This window comes from Pseudophryne corroboree, chromosome 11, assembly GCF_028390025.1.
Source record: "Pseudophryne corroboree isolate aPseCor3 chromosome 11, aPseCor3.hap2, whole genome shotgun sequence".
NCBI lineage: Eukaryota > Metazoa > Chordata > Amphibia > Anura > Myobatrachidae > Pseudophryne > Pseudophryne corroboree.
The window spans coordinates 245,492,400-245,511,242 of NC_086454.1; the positions used below are offsets into that span (position 1 = coordinate 245,492,400).

General features: G+C 47.8%; 1 protein-coding gene across 5 annotated transcripts in view; it reads right to left on the minus strand.

Moving 5' to 3' along the window:
* The window catches only part of NOD2 (nucleotide binding oligomerization domain containing 2), a 275,792-nt gene that overhangs the window by 165,777 nt on the left and 91,172 nt on the right, over positions 1 to 18,843 (minus strand). Inside the window, exon 1 of one of the 5 annotated variants that reach the window (XM_063945320.1) lies at positions 13,053 to 13,182. The exons of the other annotated variants lie outside the window; for them this stretch is intronic. The gene's annotated coding sequence lies outside the window, so the exon portion shown is untranslated. Of the gene's footprint in view, positions 1 to 13,052; positions 13,183 to 18,843 lie in introns of those variants that run through there. 5 annotated transcript variants of the gene reach the window in all.

An 18,843-nucleotide genomic window follows, 5' to 3' on the forward strand; every position in this document is an offset into this window, starting at 1 on the left:
AACGCTATGCCGCCGCCCAGTGGGAGTGTATTTTAGCTTAGCAGAAGTATGAACGAAGGGATCGGAGAGCGGCTATAAAAAATTTTTGTGCAGTTTCAGAGCAGCTTCAGACCTACTCGGCGCTTGCGATCACTTCAGACCATTCAGTTCCTGATTTGACGTCATGAACACACCCTGCGTTCGGCCAGCCACGCCTGCGTTTTTCCGAACACTCCCTGAAAACGGTCAGTTGACACCCAGAAACGCCCTCTTCCTGTCAATCACTCTGCGGCTGCCTACGCGACTGAAAAGCATCGCTAGACCCTGTGTAAAACTACATTGTTTGTTGTAATAGTAAGCCGCACGTGCGCATTGCGCTGCATATGCATGCGCAGAAGTGCCGAGTTTTTGTCTGATCGCTGCACAGCGAACGAATGCAGCTAGCGATCAACTTGGAATGACCTCCATAGGACGCTGCAGTAAAAGGATTGTTTTTTCCCCTATCTACAGCGCAGAGACTTGCTGCAGATGCAGTGGCATACCCTCCAGCTGCACCTTTTTGGCAGGTACAGGACCTTTTTTTTTATGGTCTGTACCGTTTTTTGACTCTCCAAGCTTTCATTGAAAGTATAGGAAAAGGGGCATGGCCACGCAGCTGTACTCGTGGCCACGCCCCCTTTTCGAATTTGCATCAATGTTTATGTGTAAATTGTTGGAGGGTGTGTTGCTGCAGATGCAGTGGGACTATTTTGGGTTGTGGGGCTGGAGCTGCAGCTCCATCAGTCCCATTGCTAATCCTGCTCTGTGAAAACACAGCAGGCAAAGGGCAGAGCCTCCCATTGGATGTAACCTGTGTGGGAGGGCGTTTCTCGGCCAATCAGCTGTGGGCTGGGTGTGATAGACCTGCCACTAACCCAATGGGAGCTCCTAGCCACGCCCAGTGTTAGAAACCCAGGCACAGAATCACAGGGCTATTATATAGGAGATAAGCGCTGCAAGGTCTGGGGCATTATATATTCCTTCAGACCGGGTGAGGCGCTGGGTGTGAGCTGGCAAACTCCCTCTCTGTCTCTCTAAAGGGCCTTACTGTGGATCTGTTCCCTATAGCCCAGTGTGATAGTGGGTGTCGGTACGCGTGTGCCAACATGTCTGAGGCTGAATGCTCTTCCCAGGAGGATGCTGGTGTGGGGGCGGAACAGAATGTGGGAGTGACTCTGTCGGCACCTCCAACGGCTGATTGGGTAGATATGTGGAGTGTCTTAAATGCAAGTGTGGCTTCGTTGCATAAGAGATTAGACAAATCTGAGTCTCAGAACCAAGCATGGAGACAATCCATAGAAGAGGTTTTGTCACAAACTCAGACCCCCTCTGGGTCACAGAAACGTTCGTTTACCCAGATAGCAGACACAGATACCGACACGGATTCGTACTCCAGTGATGCCAAATTGAATCCTAAACTGGCTAAGAGCATTCAGTACATGATTGTGGCAATTAAGGACGTGTTACATATCATGGAAGACCCTGCTGTTCCTGATACTAGGGTCTGTATGTTTAAGGGAAAGAAACCTATGGTAACGTTTCCTCCCTCTCATTAACTGAACACTCTTTTTGAAAAGGCTTGGGATACTCCTGACAAGAGGTTGCTGATTCCCAAGAGAATTTCTAAGGCATATCCGTTTCCCTCTGAGGATAGGGTAAAGTGGGAGTCGACGCCCACGGTGGACAAAGCTCTAGCGCGGTTGTCCAAGAAGGTGGCACTTCCGTCTCCTAATACGGCAGCATGAAAGGATCCTGCGGATCGTAAGCAGGAAACTACCTTGAAATCTATTTATGTCACTACAGGTACGCTGCTCAGACCTGCCGTGGCAGCGGCATGGGTGAGTAGCGCTATTGAAAAGTGGGCAGATAACTTGTCTTCTGAAATTGACACCCTGGATAGAGATAGCGTGCTTTTGACGCTGGGTCATATCAGGGACGCTGCAGTCTATCTAAAGGAAGCTGCGAGAGATATTGGCCTCTTGTGATCAAGGGCCAATGCCATGGCGATCTCGGCTAGGAGAGCGTTGTGGACTCATCAATGGAATGGTGATGCTGACTCTAAGAAGGCTATGGAGGCTCTGCCCTACAAAGGTGACGTTTTGTTTGGTGAAGGCCTCGCGGACCTGGTATCTACAGCTACCGCGGTAAGTCATCTTTTCTACCTGTTGTCCCTCCACAGCAAAAGAAAACCCTCAGTATCAGATGCAGTCCTTTCGATCTAATAAATTAAAAAAAGGACGGGGGTCCTCCTTCCTTGCTGCTAGAGGTAAGGGAAGGGGAAAAAGATCGCCGGCTGTGGCAAGCTCCCAGGAGCAGAAGTCCTCCCCTGCTTCTACCAAGTCCACCGCATGACGCTGGGGCTCTGCTGCGGGAGTCCGCACCTGTGGGGGCACGTCTTCAGCTCTTCTGTCGGGTCTGGGCTCACTCCGGCCTGGATCCTTGGGTGCTGGAAATTGTGGCCCAAGGATACAAATTGGAGTTTCAAGACGTGCCCCCCACTGATTTTTCAAACGACCTTGCCAGCTTCTCTTCCAGAAAGAGAAGTAGTGTGCGCTGCAATACAAAAGCTGTGTCAACAGCAAGTCATTGTCACGGTACCCCCGTCACAACGGGGAGAAGGGTTTTATTCAAGCCTGTTCGTGGTCCCGAAGCCGGATGGCTCAGTCAGACCGATTCTGAACTTAAAATCCCTCAATCTATATTTGAAAAGATTCAAATTCAAGATGGAATCTCTCCGAGAAGTGATCTCCAGTCTGGAAGGGGGGGATTTTATGGTGTCAGTCGACATAAAGGATGCTTACCTACATGTCCCCATATATCCTGCTGTTCAGTATTGTCATTACCAATTTCAGACGTTGCCGTTTGGTCTTTCCACGGCCCGAGGATTTTCACAAAGTAATGACGGAAATGATGGTGCTCCTGCGCAAGCAGGGTGTCACAATTATCCTGTACTAGGACGATCTCCTGATAAAGGCGAGATCAAAGGAGCGGTTACTAAAAAACGTTGCGATCTCCCTGACAGTTCTGCAACGACATGGTTGGCTCCTAAATTTGCCAAAGTCGCAGTTGATTCCGACAACACGGCTGTCGTTCTTGGGCATGGTTCTGGACACGGAACTGCAGAGAATTTTTCTCCCAATGGAAAAAGCTCTGAAAATACAGAACAGGGTCAAGGGAATTCTGAAACCGGCAAGAGTGTCGATTCATCAATGCACTCGGGTGCTAGGGAAGATGGTGGCGGCCTACAAGGCCATCCCGTTTGGCAGGTTCCATGCCAGGGTTTTTCAGTGGGTCCTGTAGGACAAGTGGTCCGGGTCTCACCTACACATGCACCAGAAGATAAGCCTATCACCCAGGGCCAGGATTTCTCTCCTGTGGTGGCTCCAAAGTTCTCACCTTCTAGAGGGACACAGGTTCGGGATCCAAGATTGGATCCTAGTAACCACAGATGCAAGTCTTCGAGGTTGGGGAGCAGTCACACAGGGACAAAGTTTCCAGGGAAAATGGTCAAGCCAGGAAGCTTGTCTGCACATAAACATTCTGGAATTAAGGGCCATCTACAACGGCCTTTCTACAAGCGGAACATCTTCTTCGTGGCCTGCCCGTCCTTATTCAGTCGGACAACATAACAGCAGTGGCGCACATAAACTGCCAGGGCGGAACAAGGAGCAGAGCGGCGATGGCAGAGGCCACAAAAGTTCTTAGCTGGGCAGAAAGACAGGCAAGCGCTCTGTCGGCGGTCTTCATTCCAGGCGTGGACAACTGGGAAGCAGACTTCCTCAGCAGACACGATCTCCATCCAGGAGAGTGGGGTCTTCATCAAGAGGTCTTTGCAGAAGTGACAAGTCGTTGGGGAATTCCTCAAATAGACATGATGGCGTCTCGCCTCAACAAGAAACTTCAGACATATTGTTCCAGGTCGAGGGACCCTCAAGCAGTAGCAGTGGACGCCCTAGTGACACCGTGGGTGTATCAGTCGATCTATGTGTTCCCTCCCCTTCCACTCATCCCGAAGGTGATACGGATCATAAGAAGAACAAGGGTTCAGGTGATACTCGTTGTTCCAGATTGGCCTCGGAGGGCCTGGTATCCGGATCTTCAGGAATTACTCATAGGAGATCCCTGGCCTCTTCCTCTAAGAGAGGATCTGTTACAGCAAGGGCCGTGCGTGTTCCAAGACTTACCGCGGTTGTGTTTGACAGCGTGGCGGTTGAACGCAAAATCCTAGTGCGAAAGGGTATTCCCGGTGAGGTCATCCCCACTCTACTGAGAGCTAGAAAGGAGGTGACGGCGAAGCATTACCACCGTATTTGGAGAAAATATGTGTATTGGTGTGAATCCAAGAAGGCTCCTACGGAAGAATTTCAGCTGGGTCGGTTTCTCCATTTTTTACAAGCAGGTGTGGATGCGGGCCTGAAGTTAGGCTCCATTAAAGTGCAGAGTTCAGCCTTATCAATTTTTTTTTCAAAGGGAATTGGCCTCGCTTCCAGAAGTACAGACTTTTGTGAAAGGCGTGCTGCACATCCAACCTCCATTTGTGCCCCCAGTGGCATCATGGGACCATAACGTTGTGTTACAGTTCCTTATGTCTCATTGGTTTGAACCTTTACAAACGGTTGAGTTGAAATTTCTCACTTGGAAAGTGGTCATGCTGTTGGCCTTGGCGTCCGCAAGGCGGGAGTCAGAATTGGCGGCTTTGTCTCACAAAAGCCCCTATTTGATTTTCCACGAGGATAGAGCGGAGTTGAGAACTCGTCAACAATTTCTACCAAAGGTGGTTTCTTCGTTTCACATGAACCAACCTATTGTGGTACCTGTGGCTACTGAAGCCTTGGCTGATTCAAAGTCTCTCGATGTGGTCAGAGCTTTGAAAATGTATGTAGACAGAACGGCTCGTATTAGGAAAACGGAGGCTCTGTTTGTCCTGTATGCTTCCAACAAGATTGGGGCTCCTGCTTCAAAGCAGACTATTGCACGCTGGATCTGTAATGCGATTCAGCATGCTCATTCTACGGCTGGATTGCCGTTACCGAAATCAGTGAAGGCCCATTCTACCAGGAAGGTGGGCTCATCCTGGGCGGCTGCCCGGGGAGCCTCAGCGTTACAACTTTGCCGAGCAGCTACTTGGTCGGGTTTAAACACTTTTGCTAAATTCTACAAGTTTGATACCCTGGCTGATAAGGACCTCCTGTTTGCTCCTGTTTGCTCAATCGGTGCTGCAGAGTCATCCGCACTCTCCCGCCCGGTCTGTAGCTTTGGTATAAACCCCATGGTCCTTTTGGAGTCCCCAGCATCCTCTAGGACGAAGGAGAAAATAGGATTTTAAAATCCTTTTCTCTTAGTCCGTAGAGGATGCTGGGCGCCCGTCCCAGTGCGGACTCTATCTGCAGTACTTGTGCATAGTTATTGCTTTTGTTACACAAAGGTTGTGTTTTGGTTTCGATCAGCCTGTTGCTGATTTTTTGGTTCTGGCTGTTAACTGGTTTTAGTTAAATGCCATGTTGTACGGTGGTGTGTTGTGGTGTGAGCTGGTATGTATCTCACCCTTGGTTAACAAAAATCCTTTTCCTCGAAATGTCCGTCTCTCTGGGCACAGTTCCTATAACTGAGGTCTGGAGAAGGGGCATAGAGGGAGGAGCCAGTTCACGCCCATTTAAAGTCTTAAAGTGCCCATGTCTCCTGCGGATCCCGTCTATACCTTATGGTCCTTTTGGAGTTCCCAGCATCCTCTACGGACTAAGAGAAAATAAGATTTTACTTACCGATAAATCTATTTCTCGTAGTCCGTAGTGGATGCTGGGGACTCCGTCAGGACCATGGGGAATAGCGGCTCCGCAGGAGACAGGGCACAAAAGCAAGCTTTTAGGATCACATGGTGTGTACTGGCTCCTCCCCCTATGACCCTCCTCCAAGCCTCAGTTAGGTACTGTGCCCGGACGAGCGTACACAATAAGGAAGGATCTTGAATCCCGGGTAAGACCCAAACCAGCCACACCAATCACACCGTACAACTTGTGATCTGAACCCAGTTAACAGTATGATAACAATGAAGTAGCCTCTAAAAAAGATGGCTCACAACAATAATAACCCGATTTTTGTAACAATAACTATGTACAAGTAATGCAGACAATCCGCACTTGGGATGGGCGCCCAGCATCCACTACGGACTACGAGAAATAGATTTATCGGTAAGTAAAATCTTATTTTCTCTAACGTCCTAGTGGATGCTGGGGACTCCGTCAGGACCATGGGGATTATACCAAAGCTCCCAAACGGGCGGGAGAGTGCGGGTGACTCTGCAGCACCGAATGAGAGAACTCCAGGTCCTTCTCAGCCAGGGTATCAAATTTGTAGAATTTTACAAACGTGTTCCCCCCTGACCACGTAGCTGCTCGGCAAAATTTTAAAGCCGAGACCCCCTCGGGCATCCGCCCAAGATGAGCCCACCTTCCTTGTGGAATGGGCATTGACAGATTTTGGCTGTGGCAGGCCTGCCACAGACTGTGCAAGCTGAATTGTACTACAAATCCAACGAGCAATAGTCTGCTTAGAAGCAGGAGCACCCATCTTTTGGGGTGCATACAATATAAACAGCAAGTCAGACTTTCTGACTCCAGCCGTCCTGGAAATATATATATATATATCTATTTTTAGGGCCCCGACAACGTCTAGCAACTTGGAGTCCTCCAAGTCCCTAGTAGCCGCAGGCACCACAATATGTTGTTTCAGGCGAAACGCTGACACCACCTTAGGAAGAAACTGGGGACGAGTCCGCAGTTCTGCCCTGTCCGAATGGAAAAACAAATATGAGCTTTTTTTAAGACAAAGCCCCCAATTCTGACAATCGCCTGGCCGAGGCCAGGGCCACAACATGGTCCCTTTCCATGTGAGATATTTCAAATCCACAGATTTGATCGGTTCAAACCAATATGATTTGAGGAATCCCAACACTACGTTGAGATCCCACGGTGCCACTGGAGGCACACAAGGGGCTGTATATGCAATACTCCCTCGACAAACGTCTGGACTTCAGGAATTGAAGCCAATTTTTTCTGGAAGAAAATCTACAGGGCCGAAACTTGAACCTTAATGGACCCCAATTTGAGGCTCATAGACACTCCTGTTTTCAGGAAGTGCAGAAATCGACCTAGTTGAAATTTTTTCGTGGGGCCTTCCTGGCCTCACCCACGCAACATATTTTCACCACATGTGGTGATAACATTGTGCGGTCACCTCCTTCCTGGCTTTGACCAGGGTAGGTATGACCTCTTCCGGAATGCCTTTTCCCTTAGGATCCGGCGTTCAACCGCCATGCCGTCAAACGCAGTCGCGGTAAGTCTTGGAACAGACAAGGTCCCTGCTGGAGCAGGTCCTTTCTTAGAGGCAGATGCCACGGTTCCTCTTGGAACAGACATGGTTCTTGCTGAAAGCAAATCCCATCTTAGCTCCCGAGGCCATTAGTCCTCTGTGAGCATCTCTTGAAGTTCCGGGTACCAAGTCCCTCTTGGCCAATCCGGAGCCACGAGTATAGTTCTTACTCCTCTACGTCTTATAATTCTCAATACCTTGGTTATGAGAAGCAGAAGAGGGAACACATACACCGACTGTTACACCCACGGTGTTACCAGGACGTCCACAGCTATCGCCTGAAGGTCTCGTGACCTGGCGCAATACCTGTCCCGTTTTTTGTTCGGGCGGGACGCCATCATTTCCACCTTTGGTCTTTCCCAACGGTTCACAATCATGCGGAAAACTTCCCGATGAAGTTCCCACTCTCCCGGGTGGAGGTCGTGCCTGCTGAGGAAGTCTGCTTCCCAGTCGTCCACTCCCGGAATGAACACTGCTGACAGTGCTATCACATGATTTTCCGTCTAGCGAAAAATCCTTGCAGTTTTGACCACTGCCCTCCTGCTTCTTGTGCCGCCCTATCTGTTTACGTGGGCGACTGCCGTGATGTTATCCCACTGGATCAATACCGGCTGACCTTGAAGCAGAGGCCTTGCTAAGCTTATAGCATTACAAATTTGCTCTTAGCTCCAGTATATTTATGTGGAGAGAATTCTCCAGACTTGATCACACTCCCTGGAAATTTTTTCCCTGTGTGACTGCTCCCCAGCCTCTCAGGCTGGCCTCCGTGGATACCAGCATCCAATCCTGAATGCCGAATCTGCGGCCCTCTAGAAGATGAGCACTCTGTAATCACCACAGGAGAGACACCCTTGTCCTTGGATATAGGGTTATCCGCTGATGCATCTGAAGATGCGATCCGGACCATTTGTCCAGCAGATCCCACTGAAGAGTTCTTGCGTGAAATCTGCCGAATGGAAGCGCTTCGTAATAAGCCACCATTTTTTACCAGGACTCTTGTGCAATGATGCACTGACACTTTTCCTGGTTTTAGGAGGATCCCGATTAGCTCGGATAACTCCCTGGCTTTCTCCTCTGGGAGAAACACCCTTTTCCTGGACTGTGTCCAGAATCATCCCTAGGACCAGCAGACGTGTCGTCGGAACAACTGCGGTTTTGGAATATTTAGAATCCACCCGTGCTGTCGTAGAACTACTTGAGATAGTGCTACTCCGACCTCCAACTGTTCTCTGGACCTTGTTCTTATCAGGAGGTCGTCCATTTTCTTTGAAGACTAATCCTCATTTCGGTCATTACCTTGGTAAAGACCCGGGGTGCCTTGGACACTCCAACGGCATCGTCTGAAACTGATAGTGACAGTTCTGTACCACGAACCTGAGGTACCCTTGGTGAGAAAAGCAAATTTTGGGACATGGAGGTAAGCATCCCTGATGTCCCGGGACACCATATAGTCCCCTTGTTCCCAGTTCGCTATCACTGCTCTGAGTGACTCCATCTGGATTTGAACCCTTGTAAGTGTTCAAATTTTTCAGATTTAGAATCGGTCTCACCTAGCCTTCTGGCTTCAGTACCACCCTATAGTGTGGAACAATACCCCTTTCCTTGTTGTAGGAGGGGTAATTTTATTATCACCTGCTGGGAATACAGCTTGTGAATTGTTTTCAATACTGCCTCCCTGTCGGAGGGGGACATTGGTACAGCAGACTACAGGAACCTGCGAGGGGGGAAACGCCTCGACATTCCAATCTGTGCCCCTTTGATACTACTTGTAGGATCCAGGGGTCCTGTACGGTCCCAGCGTCATGCTGAGAACTTAGTAGAAGCGGTGGAGGGCTTCTGTTACTGGGAATGGGCTGCCTGCTGCAGTCTTCTTCCCTTTCCTCTATCCCTGGGCAGATATCTTATAGGGACGAAAAGACTGAGGCTGAAAAGACGGTGTCTTTTTCTGCAGAGATGTGACTTAGGGTAAAAAACGGTGGATCTTCCAGCAGTTGCCGTGGCCACCAGGTCCCATGGACCGACCCCAAATAACTCCTCCCCTTTTATACGGCAATACATCTTTGTGCCGTTTGGAATCTGCATCCCCTGACCACTGTCGTGTCCATAAACATCTTCTTGCAGATATGGACATCGCATTTACTCTTGATGCCAGAGTGCAAATATCCCTCTGCGCATCTCGTATATATAGAAATGCATCCTTTAAATGCTCTATAGTCAATAAAATACTGTCCCTGTCAAGGGTATCAATATTTTTAGTCAGGGAATCCGACCAAGCCACCTCAGCTCTGCACATCCAGGCTGAGGCGATCGCTGGTCACAGTATAACACCAGCATGTGTGTGTATACTTTTTAGGATATTTTTCTGATAAGCATGTGAGCGCCTTATCCACCCTGAGGGGTGTTTCCCAATGCGCCTTAACTTCTGGCGGGAAAGGGTATACCGCCAATAATTTTCTATCGGGGGAAACCCACGCATCATCACACACTTCATTTAATTTATCTGATTCAGGAAAAACTACAGGTAGTTTTTTCACCTCACACATAATACCCTTCTTTGTGGTACTTGGAGTATCAGAAATATGTAACACCTCCTTCATTGCCCTTAACGTGTGGCCCTAAAGGAAAATACGTTTGTTTCTTCACCGTCGACACTGAAATCAGTGTCCGTGTCTGGGTCTATGTCGACCGACTGAGGTAAATGGGCGTTTTTACAAGCCCCTGACGGTGTCTGAGACGCCTGGACCGGTACTAATTTGTTCGCCGGCCGTCTCATGTCGTCAACCCACTTGCAGCGTGTTGACATTACCACGTAATTCCATAAGTAAGCCATCCATTCCGGTGTTGACTCCCTAGAGAGTGACATCACCATTACAGGCAATTTGCTCCGCCTCCTCACCAACATTTTCCTCATACATGTCGACACACACGTACCGACATACAGCACACACATAGGGAATGCTCTGATAGAGGACAGGACCCACTAGCCCTTTGGGGAGACAGAGGGAGAGTTTGCCAGCACACACCAAAATGCTATAATTATACAGGGACAACCCTTATATAAGTGTTCCTCCCATATAGCATTTAATATATATGTATATCGCCAAATCAGTGCCCCCCCTCTCTGTTTTAACCCTGTTTCTGTAGTGCAGTGCAGGGGAGAGCCTGGGAGCCTTCCCCTCAGCCTTTCTGTGAGGGAAAATGGCGCTGTGTGCTGAGGAGAATAGGCCCCGCCCCCTTTTCGGCGGGCTTCTTCTCCGGAGATTGTGAAGTCTGGCAGGGGTTAAATACATCCATATAGCCTCAAGGGCTATATGTGATGTATTTTTCGCCATACAGGTATTCTACATTGCTGCCAGGGCGCCCCCCCCCGCGCCCTGCACCCTCCGTGATCGCTGTGGGAAGTGTGCTGACAGACAATGGCGCACAGCTGCAGTGCTGTGCGCTACCTGAGGAAGACTGAAAAGTCTTCTGCCGCCTGGTTCCGGACCTCTTCAATCTTCAGCATCTGCAAGGGGGTCGGCGGCGCGGCTCCGGGACGAACCCCAGGGCGAGACCTGTGTTCCGACTCCCTCTGAAGCTAATGGTGTCCAGTAGCCTAAGAATCCAATCCATCCTGCACGCAGGTGAGTTGAAATTCTCTCCCCTAAGTCCCTCGATGCAGTGAGCCTGTTGCCAGCAGGACTCACTGAAAATAAAGAACCTAAAAACTTTTTCTAAGCAACTCTTTAAGAGAGCCACCTAGATTGCACCCTTCTCGGACGGGCACAAAAACCTAACTGAGGCTTGGAGGAGGGTCATAGGGGGAGGAGCCAGTACACACCATGTGATCCTAAAAGCTTGCTTTTGTGCCCTGTCTCCTGCGGAGCCGCTATTCCCCATGGTCCTGACGGAGTCCCCAGCATCCACTAGGACGTTAGAGAAAAGGATTTACCGGTAGGTATTAAAATCCTATTTTTACGTAGCACCCATGGTAAGACCAGTTCACACTACAGTTGCTGTACATTGAACAGCTGTGAATGTAGAAATTATTGTTTAAAGGGCTTTTTGACTGTACTGATATTCTGTTCATAATAAAGATCCATTTCTGCAGCCACAAACATAATTCCCTTTATAGTAAAATAAACAATGAAATAGCCTGATGTATGTGTAGGCTTGTTTATTCTACAGTATAAAAAGATAGGTACAGAATAGGGATGGCCATCGACCATCGATGATTTAAAATCATTGATGGTATGTAACCAATGATAACTACTTTTACCATCGATGGGGGAGAACCAGATAGTTTCCCGCCATCGATGATAAAGAGCTATTCATTATTTATTTATTTTTTCTCTCCAGCGTTTTGGAGACATGGAGCATAGCTCCGCCCCTTGACACCCACAATGCCCTGATTGGCCAGCGACTTGCTCAATACTAAAGTAGGGTTGAGAATCGATGGGTGAAACCATTGATGGTTCCCTTACAGATGGTTTAACACCATCGAGGTTATCCATAAATGGTACCATTGATAGCACCCCTGGGTAAAGGGTGTTGAGTTGATAGCAATCAGCGCAAAATTATAAATAATATTTTTACAGGAGAACTACAGTTCCCAGCAAGCTTCCCCTACATGCTGGTACTTGGAGAACCACAAGTATCAGCATGAGGGGCATTAAAGGTCCGTTTGTACTGATAGAACCCTGTAAAATAAATATTAAAATAAAGACATCACACAAACACTGTGACAGTATAAGTTTAATACATACATGCACTCACACTCACATACTGTATACTTACCTTGTCCCTGGTGCCGCCTTGGTCCACTTCCCCAGTAGAATCCAGCTACATGGGGGGGATCCATACTCCCCTCTCCATGGGTGTAGATCGCATCCTCTTCTCCAAAAGGCAATCCAGGGGTTAAAAATGAAAAAAAAAAGATTCATCTGAACCCAGCCGTACATACAGCGCAGCTCCCGTAAATGCCGAAACCCTCATGGGTTATGTCATTTGCAGTGGCGCCAGCCAATCAGCAGCCATGGGAACAGGACACTAATTGGCTGTTAGCCAGGCTGCTCTTGATTGACAATCAGGCTGATCACTGCCAATCAGCGGCCTGTTACCATAGTAGCGGATGCTGATTGGCTGAGGATTCATAGGGATCGCAGTCTCAAGCTGCGACACGCCCCAGAAATGGTTACCTCCCACAAATGCACCCTTTCTTTTACATTTTTACCTTAAAATTAGACTTTCCCTACCTTTCCCCTGGTCAGGGGGGTGCACACAAAAAACAACAACATTCCTCTGAAAAAGCAATGTGGGTTTAGAATTGGTTGCAAATGTAAAACACAGCGCAAGTTACTCTGTGAAAACAGCTCACAGGCACCAACTTGCATCTAACTGGATTGACCAAATTGTGCAAAACAAGATAGGAATTTGTGTTAGCTCCACATCAGTGTATTGGGTCAGATAATAGTATGGCAGAACTAGCAGCATCCCCGGACAGGTGTCATCTCAAACCATCAAATAGTCCCAGTGCATAATGTAAGCTGATATACCAGTAACAGGGCTACCATAGTTTACAGTGTAAACTATGGTAGCCCGGTTACTGGTATATCAGCTTACATTATGCACTGGGACTGTTTGATAGTTTGATCTCTATACACAACATACAGAAAAAAATGACTTACCAGCAATTCCCACAAAGATCCAGCTGTAACCCCATAATGAGCACCAATAAAACACAAGACCAGAAAGGGACCAAATAGAGGCTAAACTAGCAGACGGAGTGTGTGCAACATGTAGCAACTGCTGCACAGTCTCTCTCCCTGAGTTAGTGACTCCTCCTCCAGTATTTCTACACTTCCTACTGACATACCTCACAAGCCTCTCACTGAATGTCCTCCTATTGAATACATCACACAAGCTTTTCTGGAAGTGCGTGCTAGTGTGTGTACCTAATAAGAAGCCGTTTACCCTGTGACACAGAAACAGAGTGGGACTAATCCTCCTAAACATAAAGGACCTGTTCTATAGGAGTTATTTATTTTGTTCAAAATGATAAATTAGTTTCTCTGACGTCCTAGTGGATGCTGGGAACTCCGTAAGGACCATGGGGAATAGACGGGCTCCGCAGGAGACTGGGCACTCTAAAAGAAAGATTAGGTACTATCTGGTGTGCACTGGCTCCTCCCTCTATGCCCCTCCTCCAGACCTCAGTTAGATTTCTGTGCCCGGCCGAGCTGGATGCACACTAGGGGCTCTCCTGAGCTCCTAGAAAGAAAGTATATGTTAGGTTTTTTATTTTACAGTGAGACCTGCTGGCAACAGGCTCACTGCAACGAGGGACTAAGGGGAGAAGAAGCGAACCTACCTGCTTGCAGCTAGCTTGGGCTTCTTAGGCTACTGGACACCATTAGCTCCAGAGGGATCGACCGCAGGACCCGTCCTTGGTGTTCGTTCCCGGAGCCGCGCCGCCGTCCCCCTTACAGAGCCAGAAGCATGAAGATGGTCCGGAAAATCGGCGGCAGAAGACTTCAGTCTTCACCAAGGTAGCGCACAGCACTGCAGCTGTGCGCCATTGCTCCTCATACACACTTCACACTCCGGTCACTGAGGGTGCAGGGCGCTGGGGGGGGGGGCGCCCTGAGCAGCAATAAACACACCTTGGCTGGAAAAATAATCACAATATATAGCCCCAGAGGCTATATATGTGATAATTACCCCTGCCAGAATCCATAAAAAAGCGGGAGAAAAGTCTGCGAAAAAGGGGCGGAGCTATCTCCCTCGGCACACTGGCGCCATTTTCTCTTCACAGTGTAGCTGGAAGACAGCTCCCCAGGCTCTCCCCTGTAGTTTGCAGGCTCAAAGGGTTAAAAAGAGAGGGGGGGCACTAAATTTAGGCGCAATATTGTTTATACAAGCAGCTATTGGGGAAAATTCGCTCAGTAATAGTGTTTATCCCTACATTATATAGCGCTCTGGTGTGTGCTGGCATACTCTCTCTCTGTCTCCCCAAAGGGCTGTGTGGGGTCCTGTCCTCAGTCAGAGCATTCCCTGTGTGTGTGCGGTGTGTCGGTACGGCTGTGTCGACATGTTTGATGAGGAGGCTTATGTGGAGGCGGAGCAGATGCCGATAAATGGGATGTCGCCCCTGTGGGCCGACACCAGAGTGGATGGATAGGTGGAAGGTATTAACCGACAGTGTCAACTCCTTACATAAAAGGCTGGATGACGTAACAGCTATGGGACAGCCGGCTTCTCAGCCCGCGCCTGCCCAGGCGTCTCAAAGGCCATCAGGGGCTCAAAAACGCCCGCTCCCTCAGATGGCAGACACAGATGTCGACACGGAGTCTGACTCCAGTGTCGACGAGGTTGAGACATATACACCATCCACTAGGAACATCCGTTACATGATCCCGGCAATAAAAAATGTGTTACACATTTCTGACATTAACCCAAGTACCACTAAAAAAGGGTTTTATGTTTGGGGAGAAAAAAGCAGGCAGTGTTTTGTTTTCCCATCAAATGAGTGAATGAAGTGTGAAATAGCGTGGGTTCCCCCGATAAAAAACTGGTAATTTCTAAAAAGTTACTGATGGCGTACTTTTTCCCGCCAGAGGATAAGTTACGCTGGGAGATATCCTCTAGGGTGGATAAGGCGCTCACACGTTTGTCAAAAAAGGTGGCACTGCCGTCTTAGGATACGGCCACTTTGAAGGTACCTGCTGATAAAAAGCAGGAGGCTATCCTGAAGTCTGTATTTACACACTCAGGTACTAGACTGAGACCTGCAGATAGTGCTGCTGCAGCGTGGTCTGTAACCCTGTCAAACAGGGATACTATTTTGCAAACATAAGTCGTCGTCTTATATATGAGGGATGCACAGAGGGATATTTTGCCGGCTGGCATCCAGAATTAATGCAATGGCCATTCTGTCAGGAGGGTATTAGAGACCCGACACTGGACAGGTGATGCTGACTTTAAAAGGCACATAGAGCCTTATAAGGGTGAGGAATTGTTTGGGGATGGTCTCTGGGACCTCGTATCCACAGCAACAGCTGGGAAGAAAAAATTTTTACCTCAGGTTTCCTCACAGCCTAAGAAAGCACTGTATTATCAGGTACAGTCCTTTCGGCTTCAGAAAAGCAAGCGGGTCAAAGGCGCTTCCTTTCTGCACAGAGACGAGGGAAGAGGGAAAAAGCTGCACCAGTCAGCCAGTTCCCAGAATCAAAATTCTTCCCCCGCTTCCTCTGAGTCCACCGCATGACGCGGGGGCTCCACAGGCGTAGCCAGGTACGGTGGGGGGCCGCCTCAAAAATTTCTTCAAATTTCAAAAATGTCAAAAATTCTTCACAGGTGATTGCAATAATAAATTAAGATGGAAGTCCAGAAACAGAGCATTTTGTACCTAGTGGGGCGGGTCATGTTGGAGGGTATGTTGCAGCAGTGACTGGGACTTTATGCTAATGCCGCAGCCAATGGGCTTCTTACTGAGATGCCCTTTGGCTGCATCGATAATCCGCTGCTATGTGTAAAAAGGCACACGATTGGTCGCACCATCGGACATTGCACCAGCCCTATCAAGCAACGGAACAAGACCGCCAGTGCAACTGCGATAAAAGATGCAGTTGATGGTAATGATATGCCCGCGACATGCTGGTGTCGCGCAACGTGAACATTGCCCCACAGATCGCCCCTAACTGATATGACCATCAGACAAGGCTGATTTTCTGTTACTACAACGCAACAGTAAAAAAATAAAAAAATTATTGTCACATTTTATATGTAAAGAAAAAGGAGAATTCGTCAAGGCAGATGCGCGTGTCGAAGTCAGAAAAATGTCTCTATGCACGATGCCATATTTGCACCGCACACTGGTCCGTGCTGCGCGTGCATACGCTCTCCCGTGGAAGCGCATACCCGCAATAGCGTGCACTCGCACGCGCAGTATGCGCATTTACGGTAGAGTTTATGTGATCGTAGCGTGCGACTCATTAGTTACAAATGTTCACAATTAATGTAGTTTATAGATCATGATCCCTTTGATAGTTTCTGTAAGTTTGGTTAAAGTATAATGTCCCAGAGCTGAGGAATCCCTCTTTGCATCGTACGAAGGGTTTAACAGGAATCATACTGCAGTGTTTGGTACCCATCGGAAGAGTATTTAATTAGCAATATTCCGGTGTTGGTTTGGAGCGTATTAATCGCTCGTGCGAATAGTTATGGACATAAGAAGTTTATGTCCATTTCTATGATTTGCACATACTCAGGTATGCGGCGGGAAACCCAGTTTCCCACCCACCTGAGCTGTTGGAAATCGTCACAGCCCACCTGTATGAATCACCCTATGACCTTTTGTTATGATGCAGGGCCGAATTCCTTCGGCCAATGGACAATGGGATTGTAGGACCAGGAGATTGCATTGTGTGTGGAGCATAAATAGGCAGGCCGACCACATCCAGCTCTCACTCTCTCATCAACGGTTATCTGCTGATAATCGGGAGCTGGATATCGAGGCGCTGGCGATCATACCCTTGTGCGTAAGTTCTCTCCGTAATCATTGTCTTTCTGTGAGCCAATTTCTCTCTCTCCCTCTGTGTCTATTTCTCTCTCTCTATTTTCTCTTTTCTCTCATATCTCCCCTAGACTAAACTTTATTGTATTGTATTGTATTGTATTAGATCAGGATAGTATTGTAGTTTATCCCTTAGTTAGGTGTTTGGTTAGGAAGTCTTTGTTATATTGTAGTGTATCATTTGTACTGTGTTACTCTTTTACAAGTATACTAGATATAATACAGATAATAGGCTTTGGAACCCTAAACAAGTATCTGTGTATTTTCTATAGTGTTAAGTGTTCACTTGAGCGTCGGTGACGTTCAATCAGCTTTGTAGTTAGTCAGGTTACACAAGGTTGCACTTACACCCTGTATTCACATTAAGATATATAGCGCATTACATTGTTAAAAGGTTTAAATATAAAGGTATTGTGCTGTGAGCGCCTGCACCGCTGGTGACCTCCTCGTGGTCTCGAGCGTACGCTACGCTACAGCGAATCATTCCCCTAGACATAACCAATAACGTGTCCTGTGATCACTGGGCCGTGAGCGAACGTGACGCTTGAGCGTCTCGCCTACGGCTGAGCGATCGCTACGCAGATAGCGTACCATTACGGTACTTCTTAAGTAAACAGCGTACAGTGTTCTTAGCTTCATAAGGGTTGTTTATACGACAAAGGAATTTAGCATTGTCACGCGATACTCACCTATCCTGGTAATACTGGCACCAGAGCGGAAAGGGTTAACTTACTGCTGGCTAGTATATATGTAACAGGTACAATCGATGAGAATGTGGTTGCAGGTGTAGGTGTCGGTGGTCATACCTGGATTCTTCACCCGGGATCACGTCTTAGACCGGATCAGCTGCTGGAACCCTAGGCAGAGGAACGAGGAACCCCAAACCCCACACAAGTCACCACACGTTAGGACGGTGACAAAAGATTTATTATACGGGAATAAATTGGTCACCGCTGAAGGATAAAATGGTTAAGAGGCAAAGGCACTTTACACCATACGGCATATCATAAAGTGAATTCTCAGTGTACTAACTAAAACCAAATTTATACACCATTTACATCGGCATTAATACACTGGTGGCTTATTATATTCTATAATGTCCAACCAGTGGCAGTATAACCTTGGTTGGCACTATTAATCGGTTTGGACAGTTAAACTTAGGCCACAGAAGAATCAATTTATATACTGGGATTAGGAACCCTTTATATTATACACTCCTAACTATCAGATAAAATGGTTGAATAAAAGTCAATATCAGATTATACGAATACAGCACAGTCCATAGTGCAGGATATTAGAATAAAGCACAGTCAAAGTAGCATAAAGTACAATTCTGTAAGGCAGAATACAAGCAGTATGTGTACCAGTTTAAGGTAAGCAGCCCAATGAAAGTGGTAGAGGGCATGCAGATTCCAGACAGTGCAAGGGTAGTGGGTATAAGCTGTTTAATAGGTTCAGTCTGTTTGGACAGAAGCAGGTAAGCAACAAGTGGTTGACAGGGTTAGCTCTGGTATAAGACGTATCAAGCAGTGCAATAAGAGATCAGTGGCACGGGCTAGCAAGTCAATGCAGGGTATCAGCATGCAGGTTTAGAAGGGTTTTGACAGAAAATAGTGTTGAATTAAAGCATCGTACTTTCCCTAACCTGGGTAACAATTAACAGCATCTTAGTGTAGCCTAAGAGGGGAACTTAACTCCTGCATCTAGCTTCAGCTCCTTTTCCTCAAGCACGCTTACATATAGAGACACTCCGTAGCTCTTTCTCACCACTCTCCTGTCTATTCCCTAGTAGCCATTGAGTTTGCTTTGTGCGGGGTAATGCCCAATTGGAGTGACAATGGCTATGAAGGAGTCACTTTCTAACTGAGGGCGCCCCTTACTGTTCAATATTACTGACAGAGGAA